The following is a 17,743-nucleotide window of genomic DNA, read 5'->3' as shown; positions in this document are numbered from 1 at the left end:
TGCAACTCCTGCTTTTTTTTTGCTTTCCATTAGCTTGGTAAATCTTCCTCCATCCCTTTATTTTGAGCCTTTGTGTCTCCTTGCATGTGAGATGGGTTTCCTGGATACAGCACACTGATGGGTTTTGGATTTTTATCCAATTTGCCAGTCTGTGTCTTTTGATTGGTGCATTTAGTCCATTTACATTTAGGGTTAATATTGTTATGTGTGAATTTGACACTGCCATTTTGATTCTAAGTGGCTGTTTTGCCTGTTAGTTGTTGTAGATTCTTCATTATATTGAAGCTCTTTAGCATTCAGTGTGATTTTGGAATGGCTGGTACTGATTGATCCTTTCTATGTGTAGTGCCTCTTTTAGGAGCTCTTGTAAAGCAGGCCTGGTGGTGATAAAATCTCTGAGTACTTGCTTGTTCGCAAAGGATTTTATTCTTCCTTCACTTCTGAAGCTCAGTTTGGCTGATATGAAATTCTGGGTTGAAAGTTCTTTTCTTTAAGAATGTTGAATATTGGCCCCCACTCTCTTCTGGCTTGCAGAGTTTCTGCCGAGAGATCTGCTGTGAGTCTGATGGGCTTCCCGTTGTGGGTGACCCGACCTCTCTCTCTGGCTGCCCTTAGTATTCTCTCCTTTATTTCTACCCTGTTGAATCTGACGATTATGTGCCTTGGGGTTGCTCTTCTTGCGGAATATCTTTGTGGTGTTCTCTGTATTTCCTGCAATTGAGTGTTGGCTTGTCTTGCTAGGTGGGGGAAATTTTCCTGGATGATGTCCTGAAGAGTATTTTCCAGCTGGGATTCATTCTCTTCGTCCCCTTCTGGTACACCTATCAAACGTAGGTTAGGTCTTTTCACATAGTCCCACATTTCTTGGAGACTTTGTTCATTCCTTTTTGCGCTTTTTTCTCTGATCTTGGTTTCTCGTTTTATTTCATTGATTTGGTCTTCGACTTCAGATATTCTTTCTTCTGCTTGGTCAATTCGGCTATTGAAACTTGCGTTTGCTTCACGAAGTTCTCGTATTGTGTTTTTCAGCTCCTTTAATTCATTCATATTCCTCTCTAAGGTATCCATTCTTGTTATCATTTCCTCGAATCTTTTTTCAAATCTTTTTTCAAGGTTCTTAGTTTCTTTGCATTGATTTAATACATGATCTTTTAGCTCACAAAAGTTTCTCATTATCCATCTTCTGAAGTCTAATTCCGTCATTTCGTCACAGTCATTCTCCGTCCAGCTTTGTTCCCTTGCTGGTGAGGAGTTTTGGTCCTTTCTAGGAGGCGATGTGTTCTGGTTTCGGGTGTTTTCCTCCTTTTTGCGCTGGTTTCTTCCCATCTTTGTGGATTTGTCCGCTGGTCGTCTGCGTAGTTGCTGACTTTTCGTTTGGGTCTCTGAGTGGACACCCAGAATGTTGATGATGAAGTATTTCTGTTGCTTGGTTTTCCTTCTACCAGTCTAGCCCCTTCGCTGCACGACTGTTGAGGTCCGCTCCAGAACCTGCTTGTCTGGGGTGCACCTCTAGTAGCCGTGGCACAGCGAGGGATGCTACCAGTTTCTTTTTCTGCTCTCTTTGTCCCAGGATGATGCCTGCCTAATGACAGTCTTTTGGATATAGAGGGGTCAGGGAGCTGCTTGAGGAGACAGTTTGTACTTTATAGGGGTTTAATTGCTGACTGTGCACTCTGTTGTTCATTCAGGGCTGTTAGGCTGCTATGTTTGATTCTGCTGCAACACAGCTCATTAAACAACCCTTTTTTTTTTCTCAAATGCTCTGTGTTGAGGGGTTTGGGCTTTATTTTTGGATATCTGATCAGGTGTCCTGCCCAGCTCAAAGGCAGACTAGCCACTGTTTGGCTGCCGAGGCTCCGCCCTGCTGTTGTGTGATTCGCGCTGTTCCTGCCGGCTCTGCTGTGGTCTCCGCCACGCCCTGCGGCGGAGTCTCTTCGTTGTAGCGTGTTGCCTCAGCAATGGCAGGCTGCGTCAGCAGTGGGCGTGTATCTCAGTTGGGGCGGGTTGCCTCCATAGTGGTGGACGCCTCTCCCCCACAGAGCGTCTCGGACCGTCTGCCCGGGATAGTTTGAAATCGCGGTTTTGTTCGTCCCACTGGGTATCCCAAACGATCTGTCCCTGCAATCCCCTGGGCTGGGCTACTGTGCAAGTCTCGTTCAGTCTCAAGTCCAGCCCTCTCAAGTCTCAGGTTGCCGGTTCAACAAGGCACCCGGACAAGCGCGCCCTGTGGGGATTGCTGGGTAGGGCCGGCCGCCGCCGCCCCGGCTGCCGGCTTCGCCAGGCAGACCTACTGCCTGGCGTCCCGTGTCTTTTTATACTTGGGAGTTTCCCCGGTCTGTGGGCAACAAAGATCAGTCTGGAAATGCAGCACTGACTCACCGTTTGCGAATTCAACGCGGGCTCCAATCCTGGGTTGTTCTCACAGCGCCATCTTGAGTCCCTCAATATATACATACTTAAGAGGAAAAAGTGACAGAATAAAAGTCAAGAGGTTAAGAATCAAATACATTATAAAGATAATAAAACTAATTATAATGAAAATACAAAAGAAAACTGCTCACTGAAATTAGTATCCTAAACCACTTGATATTATTTAACTAGCTATAGATTAAATGTTGACATGCTACATTTTATACATACGTGACTTCTGATTTGACCTGATTTCCTCTTTAAGTCCTGTGTTTCATCTTAATTAACATCATCACATAGTGTAGCCCTAGTGAGGGCTCTGACATAGGTTGTTTTTATACAATACCATCCAGTTCTTGTTGAAGTTGTCTCACAATTTCCTGTAAAGATATTTTTGTTATTACTTTATGTCACCTTATTATTAAATGATGGTCATAAGATTTAACTCTAATACAAATACTTTGAAAAATATTACCACATACACTAATTCACCTTCTTTTCCTCATGTGTAATGAACAGGAATGTTCATTACTCAATTCAGTTAAGGACAGAAAAGATGTTATTTTCCTGCCAAATCAGTGTTCCGTGACTTAAACAACGGATACAGCCCACTATTCATTCACTCCCTAAGTTTGCAATGCTTAATCATCTACTGAAGTCTCAAAAAGTAATGAGTGAGTGAGTGAAACCAGTGGTGGTAAATTCTTTTTTTTTAAAATTAATTAATTAATTTTTTTATTGGATCTTAGATTTTGGGGTACATGAGCAGAGCATGCAAGACAGTTGCGTAGGTACGCACATGGCAGTGTGCTTTTCTTTCTTTCTCCCCTTCACCCACATTTGGCATTTCTCCCCAGGCTATCCCTCCCCACCTCCCCCTCCCACAGGCCCTCCCCTTTTCCCCCAATAGACCCCAGTGTTTAGTACTCCCCTTTCTGTGTCCATGTGTTCTCATTTATCATCACCCGCCTATGAGTGAGAATATGCGGTGTTTCATTTTCTGTTCTTGTGTCAGTTTGCTGAGGATGATGTTCTCCAGATTCATCCATGTCGCTACAAACGACACAAACTCATCATTTCTGATTGCTGCATAATATTCCATGGTGTATATGTGCCACATTTTTCCAATCCAGTCTATTATCAATGAACATTTGGGTTGATTCCAAGTCTTTGCTATTGTAAACAGTGCTGCAATAAACATTCGTGTACATGTGTCCTTATAGTACAACCATTTATAGTCTTTTGGATATATACCCAGTAATGGGATTGCTGGGTCAAATGGAATTTCTATTTCTAAGGCCTTGAGGAATCGCCACACTGTCTTCCACAATGGTTGAACTAATTTACACTCCCACCAACAGTGTAAAGGTGTTCCTTTTTCTCCACATCCTCTCCAGCATCTGTTGTCTCCAGATTTTTTAATGATCGCCATTCTAACTGGCGTGAGATGGTATCTCAGTGTGGTTTTGATTTGCATCTCTCTGATGATCAGTGATGATGAGCATTTTTTCATATGATTGTTGGCCTCATATATGTCTTCTTTCGTAAAGTGTCTGTTCATATCCTTTGCCCACTTTTGAATGGGCTTGTTTGTTTTTTTCCTGTAAATCTGTTTGAGTTCTTTGTAAATTCTGGATATCAGCCCTTTGTCAGATGGGTAAACTGCAAAAATTTTTTCCCATTCTGTTGGTTGCCGATTCACTCTAGTGACTGTTTCTATTGCCATGCAGAAGCTGTGGAGTTTCATTAGGTCCCATTTGTCTATTTTGGCTTTTGTTGCCAATGCTTTTGGTGTTTTGTTCATGAAGTCCTTGCCTACTCCTATGTCCTGGATAGTTTTGCCTAGATTTCCTTCTAGGATTTATATCGTGCCAGGTCTTATGTTTAAGTCTTTAATCCATCTGGAGTTAATTTTAGTGTAAGGTGTCAGGAAGGGGTCCAGTTTCTGCTTTCTGCACATGGCTAGCCAGTTTTCCCAACACCATTTGTTAAACATGGAATCCTTTCCCCATTGCTGGTTTTTGTCAGGTTCATCAAAGATTGTATAGTTGTAGATAAGTTGTGTTGCCTCCGGTGCCTCTGTTTTGTTCCATTGGTCTATATCTCTGTTTTGGTACCAGTACCATGCTGTTTTGATTACTGTAGCCTTGTAGTATAGTTTGAAATCCGGTAGTGTGATGCCCCCCGCTGTGTTCTTTTTGCTTAGAATTGACTTGGCTATGCGGGCTCTCTTTTGGTTCCATATGAAGTTCATGGTGGTTTTTTCCAGTTCTGTGAAGAAAGTCAATGGTAACTTGATGGGGATAGCGTTGATTCTGTAAATTACTTTGGGCAGTATAGCCATTTTCATTATATTAATTCTTCCTAACCATGAACATGGAATGTTTCTCCATCTGTTTGTGTCCTCTCTGATTTCGTTGAGCAGTGGTTTGTAGTTCTCCTTGAAGAGGTCCCTTACGTTCCTTGTGAGTTGTATTCCAAGGTATTTTATTCTTTTTGTAGCAATTGTGAATGGCAGTTTGTTCTTGATTTGGCTTTCTTTAAGTCTGTTATTGGTGTAGAGGAATGCTTGTGATTTTTGCACATTGATTTTATATCCTGAGACTTTGCTGAAGCTGCTTATCAGTTTCAGGAGTTTTTGGGCTGAGGCGATGGGATCTTCTAGGTATACTATCATGTCGTCTGCAAATAGATACAATTTGGCTTCCACCTTTCCTATTTGAATACCCTTGATTTCTTTTTCTTGCCTGATTGCTCTGGCTAGAACTTCCAGTACTATATTGAATAGGAGTGGTGAGAGAGGGCATCCTTGTCTAGTGCCAGATTTCAAAGGGAATGCTTCCAGTTTTTCCCCATTCAGTATGATATTGGCTGTTGGTTTGTCATAAATAGCTTTTATTACTTTGAGATACGTTCCATCGATACCGAGTTTATTGAGGGTTTTTAGCATAAAAAGCTGTTGAATTTTGTCAAATGCCTTCTCTGCGTCACTTGAGATAATCATGTGGTTTTTGTTTTTGGTTCTGTTTATGTGGTGAATTACGTTGATAGACTTGCGTATGTTGAACCAGCCTTGCATCCCCGGGATGAATCCTACTTGATCATGATGAATAAGTTTTTTGATTTGCTCTTGCAATCGGCTTGCCAATATTTTATTGAAGATTTTTGCATCTATGTTCATCATGGATATTGGCCTGAAGTTTTCTTTTCTTGTTGGGTCTCTGCCGGGTTTTGGTATCAGGATGATGTTGGTCTCATAAAATGATTTGGGAAGGATTCCCTCTTTTTGGATTGTTTGAAATAGTTTTAGAATAAATGGTACCAGCTCCTCTTTGTGTGTCTGGTAGAATTCGGCTGTGAACCCATCTGGACCTGGGCTTTTTTTGAGTGGTAGGCTCTTAATTGCTGCCTCGACTTCTGACCTTGTTATTGGTCTATTCATAGTTTCAGCTTCCTCCTGGTTTAGGCTTGGGAGGACACAGGAGTCCAGGAATTTATCCATTTCTTCCAGGTTTACTAGTTTGTGTGCATAGAGTTGTTTATAATATTCTCTGATGATGGTTTGAATTTCTGTGGAATCTGTGGTGATTTCCCCTTTATCATTTTTTATTGCATCTATTTGGTTGTTCTCTCTTTTCTTTTTAATCAATCTGGCTAGTGGTCTATTTTGTTGATCGTTTCAAAAAACCAGCTCTTGGATTTATTGATTTTTTGGAGGGTTTTTCGTGTCTCAATCTCCTTCAGCTCAGCTCTGATCTTCGTTATTTCTTGTCTTCTGCTGGGTTTTGAGTTTTTTTAATCTTGCTCCTCTAGCTCTTTCAATTTTGACGATAGGGTGTCAATTTTGGATCTCTCCATTCTCCTCATATGGGCACTTATTGCTATATACTTTCCTCTAGAGACTGCTTTAAATGTGTCCCAGAGATTCTGGCATGTTGTGTCTTCATTCTCGTTGGTTTCAAAGAACTTCTTAATTTCTGCCTTCATTTTATTGTTTATCCAGTCAACATTCAAGAGCCAGTTGTTCAGTTTCCATGAAGCTGTGCGGTTCTGGGTCTGTTTCTGTATTCTGAGTTCTAGCTTGATAGCACTATGGTCTGAGAGGCTGTTTGTTATGATTTCAGTTGTTTTGCATTTGCTGAGCAGTGCTTTATTTCCAATTATGTGGTCAATTTTAGAGTAGGTGTGATGTGGTGCTGAGAAGAATGTATATTCTGTAGATTTGGGGTGGAGAGTTCTGTAAATGTCTATCAGGTTTGCTTGCTCCAGGTCTGAGTTTAAGCTCTGGATATCCTTGTTGATTTTCTGACTGGTTGATCTGTCTAATATTGACAGTGGAGTGTTAAAGTCTCCCACTATTATTGTGTGGGAGTCTAAGTCTCTTTGTAAGTCATTAAGATCTTGCCTTATGTATCTGGGTGCTCCTGCATTGGCTCCATATATGTTCAGGATCATTAGCTCTTCTTGTTGTATCGATCCTTTTACCATCATGTAATGGCCTTCTTTGTCTCTTTTGATCTTTGTTGCTTTAAAGTCTATTTTATCAGAGATGAGAATTGCAACTCCTGCTTTTTTTTGCTCTCCATTTGCTTGGTAAATCTTCCTCCATCCCTTTATTTTGAGCCTTTCTGTATCCTTGCATGTGAGATGGGTTTCCTGGATACAGCACACTGATGGGTTTTGGCTTTTTATCCAATTTGCCAGTCTGTGTCTTTTGATTGGTGCACTTAGTCCATTTACATTTAGGGTTAGTATTGTTATGTGTGAATTTGCTACTGCCATTTTGATGCTAGCTGGCTGTTTTGCCCGTTAGTTGTTGTAGATTCTTCATTATGTTGATGCTCTTTAGCATTTAGTGTGATTTTGGAATGGCTGGTACTGGTTGTTCCTTTCTATGTGTAGTGCCTCTTTTAGGAGCTCCTGTAAAGCAGGCCTGGTGGTGACAAAATCTCTGAGTACTTGCTTGTTCACAAAGGATTTTATTTTTCCTTCACTTCTGAAGCTCAGTTTGGCTGGATATGAAATTCTGGGTTGAAAGTTCTTTTCTTTAAGAATGTTGAATATTGGCCCGCACTCTCTTCTGGCTTGTAGTGTTTCTGCCGAGAGATCTGCTGTGAGTCTGATGGGCTTCCCTTTGTGGGTGACCCGACCTTTCTCTCTGGCTGCCTTTAGTATTTTCTCCTTTATTTCAACCTTGTTGAATCTGACGATTATGTGCCTTGGGGTTGCTCTTCTTGTGGAATATCTTCGTGGTGTTCTCTGTATTTCCTGTATTTGAATGTTGGCCTGTCTTGCTAGGTGGGGAAAATTTTCCTGGATGATGTCCTGAGGAGTATTTTCCAGCTTGGATTCATTCTTTTCGTCCTGTTCTGGTACACCTATCAAACGTAGGTTCAGTCTTTTCACATAGTCCCACATTTCTTGGAGACTTTGTTCATTCCTTTTTGCGCTTTTTTCTCTAATCTTGGTTCCTCGTTTTATTTCATTGAGTTGGTCTTCGACTTCAGATATTCTTTCTTCTGCTTGGTCAATTCGGCTATTGAAACTTGTGCATGCTTCGCGAAGTTCTCGTATTGTGTTTTTCAGCTCCTTTAATTCAATCATATTCCTCTCTAAGTTATCCATTCTTGTTATCATTTCCTCGTATCTTTTTTCGAGTTCCGTAGTGCTTTGCATTGATTTAATACATGTTCTTTTAGCTCACAATAGTTTCTCACTATCCACCTTCTGAAGTCTGATTCTGTCATTTCATCACAGTTGTTCTCCATCCAGCTTTGTTCCCTTGCTGGTGAGGAGTTTTGGTCCTTTCTAGGAGGCGAGGTGTTCTGGTTTCGGGTGTTTTCCTCCTTTTTGCGCTGGTTTCTTCCCATCTTTGTGGATTTATCTGCTTGTCGTCTGCCTAGTTGATGACTTTTCGATTGGGTCTCTGAGTGGACACCCAGATTGTTGGTGATGAAGTATTTCTGTTACTTGGTTTTCCTTCTACCAGCCTAGCCCCTTCGCAGTACGACTGCTGAGGTCCACTCCAGGCCCTGCTTGTCTGGGGTGCACCTCTAGCAGCTGTGGCACAATGAGGGATGCTACTAGTTTCTTTTTCTGCTATCTTTGTCCCAGGATGATGCCTGCCAAGTGTCAGTCTTTTGGATATACAGGGGTCAGGGAGCTGCTTGAGGAGACAGTCTGTACTTTATAAGAGCTCAATTGCTGAGCTGTGATCTCTGTTGTTCATTCAGGGCTGTTAGGCTGCTATGTTTGATTCTGCTGCAACAGAGCTCATTAAAAAAACCCTTTTTTTCTCATATGCTCTGTGTTGGGGTTTTCGGGGTTTATTTTTGGATGTTTGTTGAGGTGTTCTGCCCAGCTAGGAGGCAGACTAGCCACTGTTTGCCTGCCGAGGCTCCGCCCTGCTGTTGTGAGGCTTGCCCTGTTAGGGCAGGCTCTGCTGTTCTGCTGTGGTCTCCGCCACGCCCTGAGGCAGTCTCTATTGTAGAGGGTTGCCTCAGCAACGTCAAGCTGCGTCAGCAGTGGGCGTGTATCTCAGTAGGGACGGGTTGCCTCGGCAATGGCTGGCTGCCTCGGCAGTGGGTGTGTATCTCAGTTGGGGCAGGTTGTCTCGGTAATGTTGGACGCCCGTCCTTCACAGAGCGTCTCAGACCGACTGCACGGGGATCGCTTGAAATCACGGTCTAGTTCGTCCCACGGGGGTAGCCCAAATTCTCTGTCCCTGCAATCCCCTGGGCGGGCCCACTGTCCAAGTCTCGCTCAGTCTCAAGTCCAGCCCTTTCAATTCTCAGGTTGCCGGCTCAACAGGGCATTGGGACAAGCATGCCCTGTGGGGAGTGATGGGCAGAGCCGTCTGCTACCACCCCGGCTGCTGGCTTCACCAGGCAGAGGCACTGCCAGGCGTCCAGCGTCTCCCCTATACTTGGGAATCTCCCCGTTCCGTGGGCAACAAAGATCAGTCTGGAAATGCAGCTCCGACTCACATCTCCGCGGACTCAAAGAGAGCTCCAATCCTGGGTTGTTCTCACAGCGCCATCTTACAATGTTCTTTTGGTAAATTCTATACTCTGAAATCTTTTCTCTCTTATTTATTAGAAGTTCAAATCAACTTCACAATTCCTCTTTTATTCAATTGCCTGCTCAAATCTTTCCAATAGATTCCTATCTCCAAATAAAACTAAAATTCCAATGCCTTTGAGGCCCTTGATAACCTTGCCTCCACCTTCATGCTCTCAGCTCCTACACTCTCTCCCCTACTCACTCCATTCCCACTATATGTGAATATAATATAATTAGTTTAAACGTGGGCACCCCATGACAAACGAAAAAAATCACAGATTGCTACAATTATCTTTGTACTCGACGAAGTTATATCCAAACCAAAATAGTCTTAGAGCTTTGAAATTAAAATTATGCAAAAATTACATGTAAAAACCTTCAAAATAAATTATGAATGCCAGTGGTAAGATTAAATCTAATATGGTTTTACTGACACTCACATCTGTCCCAAATTATATTGAATTAAAACTGAATCTCTTCAAAGAGTTGGGAGGTCATGACAATAATTTGAGATTGTGATAGTTTCAGATTTAAGTCAAACTAACATGAATAAAAATAAGGCTACACCAACTTCAATATATAAGAAGCTCCTGAGGGAAAGCCTTATGAGATACAGCAGTACACTTCAGTTCACCTGGGAAATCTAGACCTAACTGTCAAAATCACCCACCAAACTGAATGTTAATTTCAAAATATTCATTTCAGGTATGAGTATTTCCATTTATATATTTCATCATGGTTTTAAAATGTGGCCACATAAAGACATTAAAAATATTTCAGGACAGCTTTGGAGGCTTATACCTGTAATTTCAGCACTTTGGGAGGCCAAGGTGGGGGGATCAGCTGAGCTCAGAAGTTCTAGACCAGCCTGGCCAACATGGCAAAACCCTATCTCTACTAAAAATATAAAAATTAGCCAGGTATGGTGGAACATGCCTGTAATCACAGCTACTCGGGAGGCTGAGGCAGGAGAACTGCTTGAACCCAGGAGGCAGATGTTGCAGTGAGCCAAGATCATGCCACAGCACTCCTGCCTGGGCAACAGAGTAAGACTCTGTCTCCAAAAAAAAAAGAGTATTTAAGTAGTGTAAGATTACATTATTTATATTAGTCTATATCTATTAATAATCTATAACTTAACCTCTTAATGTTTCACAGGTGACACAATTTCTTTACTCAAAGTAAAGCATCTTTCTAGTATAACCTTTTTTGCCAGCATGCTTCCAGGCTGAGATAGCAAATATATTTACAATATCTTTATATTCAATGAGACTTATTACTTAGCCCAAACCAAATATTACTTTACATTTTCTTTCAAAAAGCTTGAAAAATATTTTCTTTCACAATACTTACATTTCTTTCTGCTTTCTTTTTTTCTTATTCGGACAATCTTTCATCTAAATAATTGACTTTATTGACTAACATGTTGTTTTTCTGCTCTAGTAGAAGATGCTGCTTTTTACTCTCAGGTTGATTTTTGACAGTAGCAATAAGTTGCTCTTGGATATTAATTGTCTTTTCTTGATTGTCAGCTTTCTTGTGAGCCTCATCCAGTTGCTGTTGAAGTAACAAATTTTCATTCTGTATTTGAGATAATCTCTCCTCTAGAGGGTCTTGCTTTTGAATGTGTTTATTCACTTTGCCTTCTTCATTTTGGATACCTTCTAAAACCAATATCTTTTCTCTTAGAGCATCTTTTATGTGGCGGCGCTTCATTTTGAGGCTTCTGATTTCATTTTCAGCATTAGAGAGTTTTTAGAAAGCATCTCGTTCTTATCATTTAGGTTACTCATATCAAAATTCAATTTTTCCTTTAAATGAAGCCACTCTTCTCTTGCTCTCTCGAAACTGAGTTCTGCATCTCTTTTTGATGCCTGATGTTGATCACAATCTTGTATAGCAGCGGCCAGTCTACAACGATATGATTCAATTTCTGTTTCCAATGCCTCCTGGTTTTGATTTTTAGCCTCCAATTCAGAACGGAGCCTTTCATTCTCAGCTGTCAAAACTTCAAGCTGTACACTGTACTGAGATATCGTTGTTGTTAATGTTTCTTCTTTCTGTTTCAAAGCATTTTGAAGGAAATCATTCTTTGCTTTCACAATTTCAATGTCCTCAAGATATTTATTTTCTTTTTGCTGGTTCCTAATTTCCTTTATGTCTATTTCCAGTCTTAGTCTGTCAATTTCTTCCTGCAACATGTGGTTTTCATGCAGCAGATATTTTTCTTTCTTATGCCAATGAGAAATCTAAATAAACAAAAAAAACTTCTAGCTAGCATTCGATACAATGACATCTCATTATTTTCTCTGAAATTAAAAAATATCATGTACATTTATAAAATGAAAGCATTGCCACAAATAAATATCTAACTGGGAAAAAAGCTGAATTAAAACTTTAAACCTCATACAGCATAAATTCTCCAAAGATCAAAGATTTATTTGAAGACGATGAGTCCATACAAGTAAAAGAGAAAGCACTACAGGATTTGTAAGGTTTCCAGAATTGGAAAAACCTTTCTCAGAACAACAACAAACCCAAAGACATAAAAGATTTTAAAAATTTACTACATTAAATATCAGGTTTATACTTTGATATCTAAGCTATATTCCACCATATACTAAGAGCTTTAGCTCTGCATATATTTGGACAGATGAAATTTCCCAAAGTCCTTTAAGTTTCTTTTTCCTGAGTATATTCTACAGATATTCTATTTTTGTATCTTTTTTATGGTCAGTCCTAAGAACGGCATTCATGCATAAATGCTAAATATAAGCATCTTACTAAGCACTTCTATACACATCACTGAACTCTGTCACAATTCTGCAAAGAAGTGATCAAAAAATAAGCAAGCTGCAGGATATTCCCCAGGTTTTCTGACTCTACTTCTAATGCTCCTCCACCAAATCACATTTATTTCATTAGTGTAAATAAATACAAAGAGAAGCTTTTTTTCCTTATTTCAAAACACCAATAGTAAATAAGATAAAATTATAGAGCTTTTCTTAGAAAGCCATAAAATCATTTGCCATTGCAGTAACTTCTATATCCTCTTTATAATGTTTGAAAGAGTAATAAATGTGAAATGGAAAATATACTGAACTATTTTACTAGGAATAAAATACATATTAATAAATTATCACTAAGCATATGTTGTGGCATATCATTGTGTTCAAAGCTCTTTGCACTGAAATTAGACACTACTTGGAGCAGACTGTTACTCTCATCAAAAGTAAAACAAAGAACCTTGAAAATACAGTCTCTAAACTGGCTATACATTTTCTCTGTACCTATCAGTAGAAACAATAAACTAACATCTCCATTAATACAAAAATAAGATTAAATCACTTCCAATAACTAGAACACGTTTTGTTAGTAGCAAGCGTTTTGACCTTTTGGCTCACTAGACAGAGGCATATGCCTGATGTCTAATTTGGTGCCTTATGGTACCTTGGTCTTGGTCGTATTTTTTGTCATTTGCATATCAAGCTCTTGACCTACTTTTAGTTTTATTGTAACAACTTACTTTCTTAGAGTGTCATAAAAATTCTCCTCATCTATGTTAAAAACATGGTCACTGTCTGGTTTGTTATTTTCAGTCTTATTTATTTTCATTTAAATAAAGCTTAGAAGCTGCCTGGCAAACATGTACCAAACACTCAGAATATGAATAAGATAGAAACACATTTTTGAGACTGGTTCTATGTGTTCAACAAAAGGCCTGAGATACCATGAAGACAGGCACTCCAGATGCATCTTTTTCCTCACAAGTTATTATCTGTCAATTTAGAAGGAATTTCCTTTATGTTCATTCCTCCGTTTGAGCTATCATGGACTGGCGCTTCCTAAATAAAAGCAGCAATTTCATAATTTCACAGGTTTCACCAAACCTCTGATTTAACTTATTTGTGAGAAGTTTTATTTTCCCACTCTAATTTGCCTCATTTAATACACATTTCCTCAGATTTAAAATAAGATTTAATCTTATTTTTATATTAATGGGGAGGTTAGTTTATTATTTCTACTGAAAGGTAAGGAGAAAATGTATAGCCAGTTCAGAGACTAAATTTTGAATGTTCTTTGTTCATATATCAAGTGATATATGAAATAGTAAAGAAAAAAGAGTCCTTAATATACAGACATATCTTCTCTATCTAATCCTTATTTATTTCTTGTTCTTGAGATATTTTTGGGAGATGCAAAAGGGAAACTTAATTTGCTTGTTTTGTTTCTCAGAAGTTATCTTTGTCAAGGTACATGTTTTTATATTTATTTTTTGAGACAAGGTCTCCCTCTGTTGTCCAGGTTGGAGTGCAGTGGTGCAAGCATGGCTCACTGCAGCCTCAACCTCTTAGGCTCAAGTCATCTTCCCATCTCAGCCTCCCATGTAGCTAAAAACACAGGCACATGCCACCATGCTTGGCTAAATTTTTTTAACATTTTGTAGAGATGGGGCATCACCATGTTGCCCAAGCTGGTCTTGAACTCCTGGGCTGAAGCAATTCTCCCACCTCAGCCTCCCAAAGTACTGGGATTACAGGCATGGGCCACTATGCCCAGCACAGAGCATTTATTAAAATAACTTTATTCCCAATAAAATATAACAAAAAAATAAACTAGTTAAAATTTACCTGTTAAACTTCTTAATATAGGTTTAGCTACTCCCAAATCACAGGAAAAAGTGAAAAATAATTTGCCTTAGCTACAATTGCAAGAAAAAAATAAACCAGCAAACTTAACTTTGGCAGTGTGGTTTGGACTAAATTCAGGTTGTGTTAAATCTACCAAAAAACGAAGTATCAGATGATTAGTACTGTTACAAAATGTGCTCACTTGAAAAGATTTTACCTCAGCATACCCTAACTAGTAAGCCTGCACAGTGTATATGAGTACTTTTTCTTTTCTTTTCTATTTTTTTTTAAATTTTTTATTGCATTTTAGGTTTGGGGGTACATGCGCAGAACATGCAAGACAGTTGCATAGGTGCACACATAACAGTGTGTTTTGCTTCCTTTCTCCCCTTCACCCACATTTGGCATTTCTCCCCAGGCTATCCCTCCCTACCTCCCCCTCCCACTGACCCTCCCCATTTCCCCCCAATAGACGCCAGTGTTTAGTACTCTTCTCTCTGTGTCCATGCATTCTTATTTTTCATCACCCACCTATGAGTGAGAATATGCGGTGTTTCGTTTTCTGTTCTTGTGTCAGTTTGCTGAGGATGATGTTCTCCAGATTCATCCATGTCCCTACAAACGACACGAACTCATCATTTCTGATTGCTGCATAATATTCCATGGTGTATATGTGCCACATTCCAATCCAGTCTATCATCAATGGGCATTTGGGTTGATTCCAAGTCTTTGCTATTGTAAACAGTGCTGCAATGAACATTCGTGTACATGTGTCCTTATAGTACAACGACTTATAGTCTTTTGGATATATACCCAGTAATGGGATTGCTGGGTCAAATGGAATTTCTATTTCTAAGGCCTTGAGGAATCGCCACACTGTCTTCCACAGTGGTTGAACAAATTTACACTCCCACCAACAGTGTAAAAGTGTTCCTTTTTCTCCACATCCTCTCCAGCATTTGTTGTCACCAGATTTTTTAATGATCGCCATTCTAACTGGCGTGAGATGGTATCTCAGTGTGGTTTTGATTTGCATCTCTCTGATGACCAGTGACGATGAGCATTTTTTCATATGACTGTTGGCCTCATATATGTCTTCTTTCGTAAAGTGTCTGTTCATATCCTTTGCCCACTTTTGAATGGGCTTGTTTGTTTTTTTCCTGTAAATCTGTTTGAGTTCTTTGTAAATTCTGGATATCAGCCCTTTGTCAGATGGGTAAACTGCAAAAATTTTTTCCCATTCTGTTGGTTGCCGATCCACTCTAGTGACTGTTTCTTTTGCCGTGCAGAAGCTGTGGAGTTTGATTAGGTCCCATTTGTCTATTTTGGCTTTTGTTGCCAATGCTTTTGATGTTTTGGTCATGAAGTTCTTGCCTACTCCTATGTCCTGGATAGTTTTGCCTAGATTTCCTTCTAGAGTTTTTATTGTGCCAGGTCTTATGTTTAAGTCTTTAATCCATCTGGAGTTAATTTTAGTGTAAGGTGTCAGGAAGGGGTCCAGTTTCTGCTTTCTGTACATGGCTAGCCAGTTTTCCCAACACCATTTGTTGAACAGGGAATCCTTTCCCCATTGCTTGTTTTTGACAGGTTTATTAAAGATTGTGTGGTTGTAGATATGTTGTGTTGTCTCTGTTGCCTCTGTTCTGTTCCATTGGTCTATATCTCTGTTTTGGTACCAGTACCATGCTGTTTTGATTACTGTAGCCTTGTAGTATAGTTTGAAATCCGGTAGTGTGAAGCCCCCCACTGTGTTCTTTTTGCTTAGAATTGACTTGGCTCTGCGGGCTCTCTTTTGCTTCCATATGAAGTTCATGGTGGTTTTCTCCTGTTCTGTGAAGAAAGTCAATGGTAGCTTGATGGGGATAGCATTGATTCTGTAAATTACTTTGGGCAGTATAGCCATTTTCACGATATTAATTCTTCCTAACCATGAACATGGAAAGTTTCTCCATCTGTTTGTGTCCTCTCTGACTTCGTTGAGCAGTGGTTTGTAGTTTTCCTTGAAGAGGTCCCTTACATTCCTTGTGAGTTGTATTCCAAGGTATTTTATTCTTTTTGTAGCAATTGTGAATGGCAGTTCGTTCTTGATTTGGCTTTCTTTAAGTCTGTTATTGGTGTAGAGGAAGGCTTGTGATTTTTGCACATTGATTTTATATCCTGAGACTTTGCTGAAGTTGCTTATCAGTTTCAGGAGTTTTTGGGCTGAGGCGATGGGGTCTTCTAGGTATACTATCATGTCGTCTGCAAATAGAGACAATTTGGCTTCCTCCTTTCCTATTTGAATACCCTTTATTTCTTTTTCTTGCCTGATTGCTCTGGCTAGAACTTCCAGTACTATATTGAATAGGAGTGGTGAGAGAGGGCATCCTGTCTAGTTCCAGATTTGAAAGGGAATGCTTCCAGTTTTTGCCCATTCAGTATGATATTGGCTGTTGGTTTGTCATAAATAGCTTTTATTATTTTGAGATACGTTCCATCGATACCGAGTTTATTGAGGGTTTTTAGCATAAAGGGCTGTTGAATTTTGTCAAATGCCTTCTTTGCGTCAATTGAGATAATCATGTAGTTTTTGTTTATGGTTCTGTTTATGTGGTGAATTACGTTTATAGATTTGCATATGTTGAACCAGCCTTGCATCCCCGGGATGAATCCTACTTGACCATGACGGATAAGTTTCTTGATTTGCTGTTGCAATCGGCTTGCCAATATTTTATTGAAGATTTTTGCATCTATGTTCATCATGGATATTGGCCTGAAGTTTTCTTTTCTCGTTGGGTCTCTGCCGGGTTTTGGTATCAGGATGATATTGGTCTCATAGAATGATTTGGGAAGGATTCCTTCTTTTTGGATTATTTGGAATAGTTTCAGAAGGAATGGTACCAGCTCCTCTTTGTGTGTCTGGTAGAATTCGGCTGTGAACCCGTCTGGACCTGGGCTTTTTTTGTGTGGTACGCTCTTAATTGCTGCCTCGACTTCTGACCTTGTTATTGGTCTATTCATAGTTTCAGCTTCCTCCTGGTTTAGGCTTGGGAGGACACAGGAGTCCAGGAATTTATCCATTTCTTCCAGGTTTGCTAGCTTATGTGCATAGAGTTGTTTGTAATATTTTCTTATGATGGTTTGAATTTCTGTGGAATCTGTGGTGATTTCCCCTTTATCATTTTTTATTGCATCTATTTGGTTGTTCTCTCTTTTCTTTTTAATCAATCTAGCTAGTGGTCTGTCTATTTTGTTGATCTTTTCAAAAAACCAGCTCTTGGATTTATTGATTTTTTGGAGGGTTTTTCGTGTCTCAATCTCCTTCAGTTCAGCTCTGATCTTAGTTATTTCTTGTCTTCTGCTGGGTTTTGAGTTTTTTTGATCTTGCTCCTCTAGCTCTTTCAATTTTGACGATAGGGTGTCAATTTTGGATCTCTCCATTCTCCTCATATGGGCACTTATTGCTATATACTTTCCTCTAGAGACTGCTTTAAATGTGTCCCAGAGATTCTGGCATGTTGTGTCTTCATTCTCATTGGTTTCAAAGAACTTCTTAATTTCTGCCTTCATTTTATTGTTTATCCAGTCAACATTCAAGAGCCAGTTGTTCAGTTTCCATGAAGCTGTGCGGTTCTGGGTTGGTTTCTGAATTCTGAGTTCTA

At 39.8% G+C, this 17,743-nt stretch overlaps 1 pseudogene across 1 annotated transcript in view; it reads right to left on the bottom strand.

Annotated features, from left to right (window-relative positions):
* Positions 1-1,041: 1,041 nt before the first annotated feature.
* LOC144580577 (putative coiled-coil domain-containing protein 144C) overlaps positions 1,042-17,743 on the bottom strand; it is a 33,655-nt pseudogene continuing 16,953 nt past the window's right edge. Inside the window, exons 3-4 of the transcript XR_013530447.1 lie at positions 10,825-11,720; positions 1,042-2,789 (exon numbers count right to left, since the gene is read on the bottom strand). The product of XR_013530447.1 is annotated as a putative coiled-coil domain-containing protein 144C (transcript). The remainder of the gene's footprint in view (positions 2,790-10,824; positions 11,721-17,743) is intronic.

The sequence above is a fragment of the Callithrix jacchus genome, chromosome 20 (genome assembly GCF_049354715.1).
Source record: "Callithrix jacchus isolate 240 chromosome 20, calJac240_pri, whole genome shotgun sequence".
Classification (NCBI taxonomy): Eukaryota; Metazoa; Chordata; class Mammalia; order Primates; family Cebidae; genus Callithrix; species Callithrix jacchus.
The sequence above is the reverse complement of the archived record's forward strand: the minus strand, read 5'-3'. Positions and strand labels throughout refer to the sequence as shown.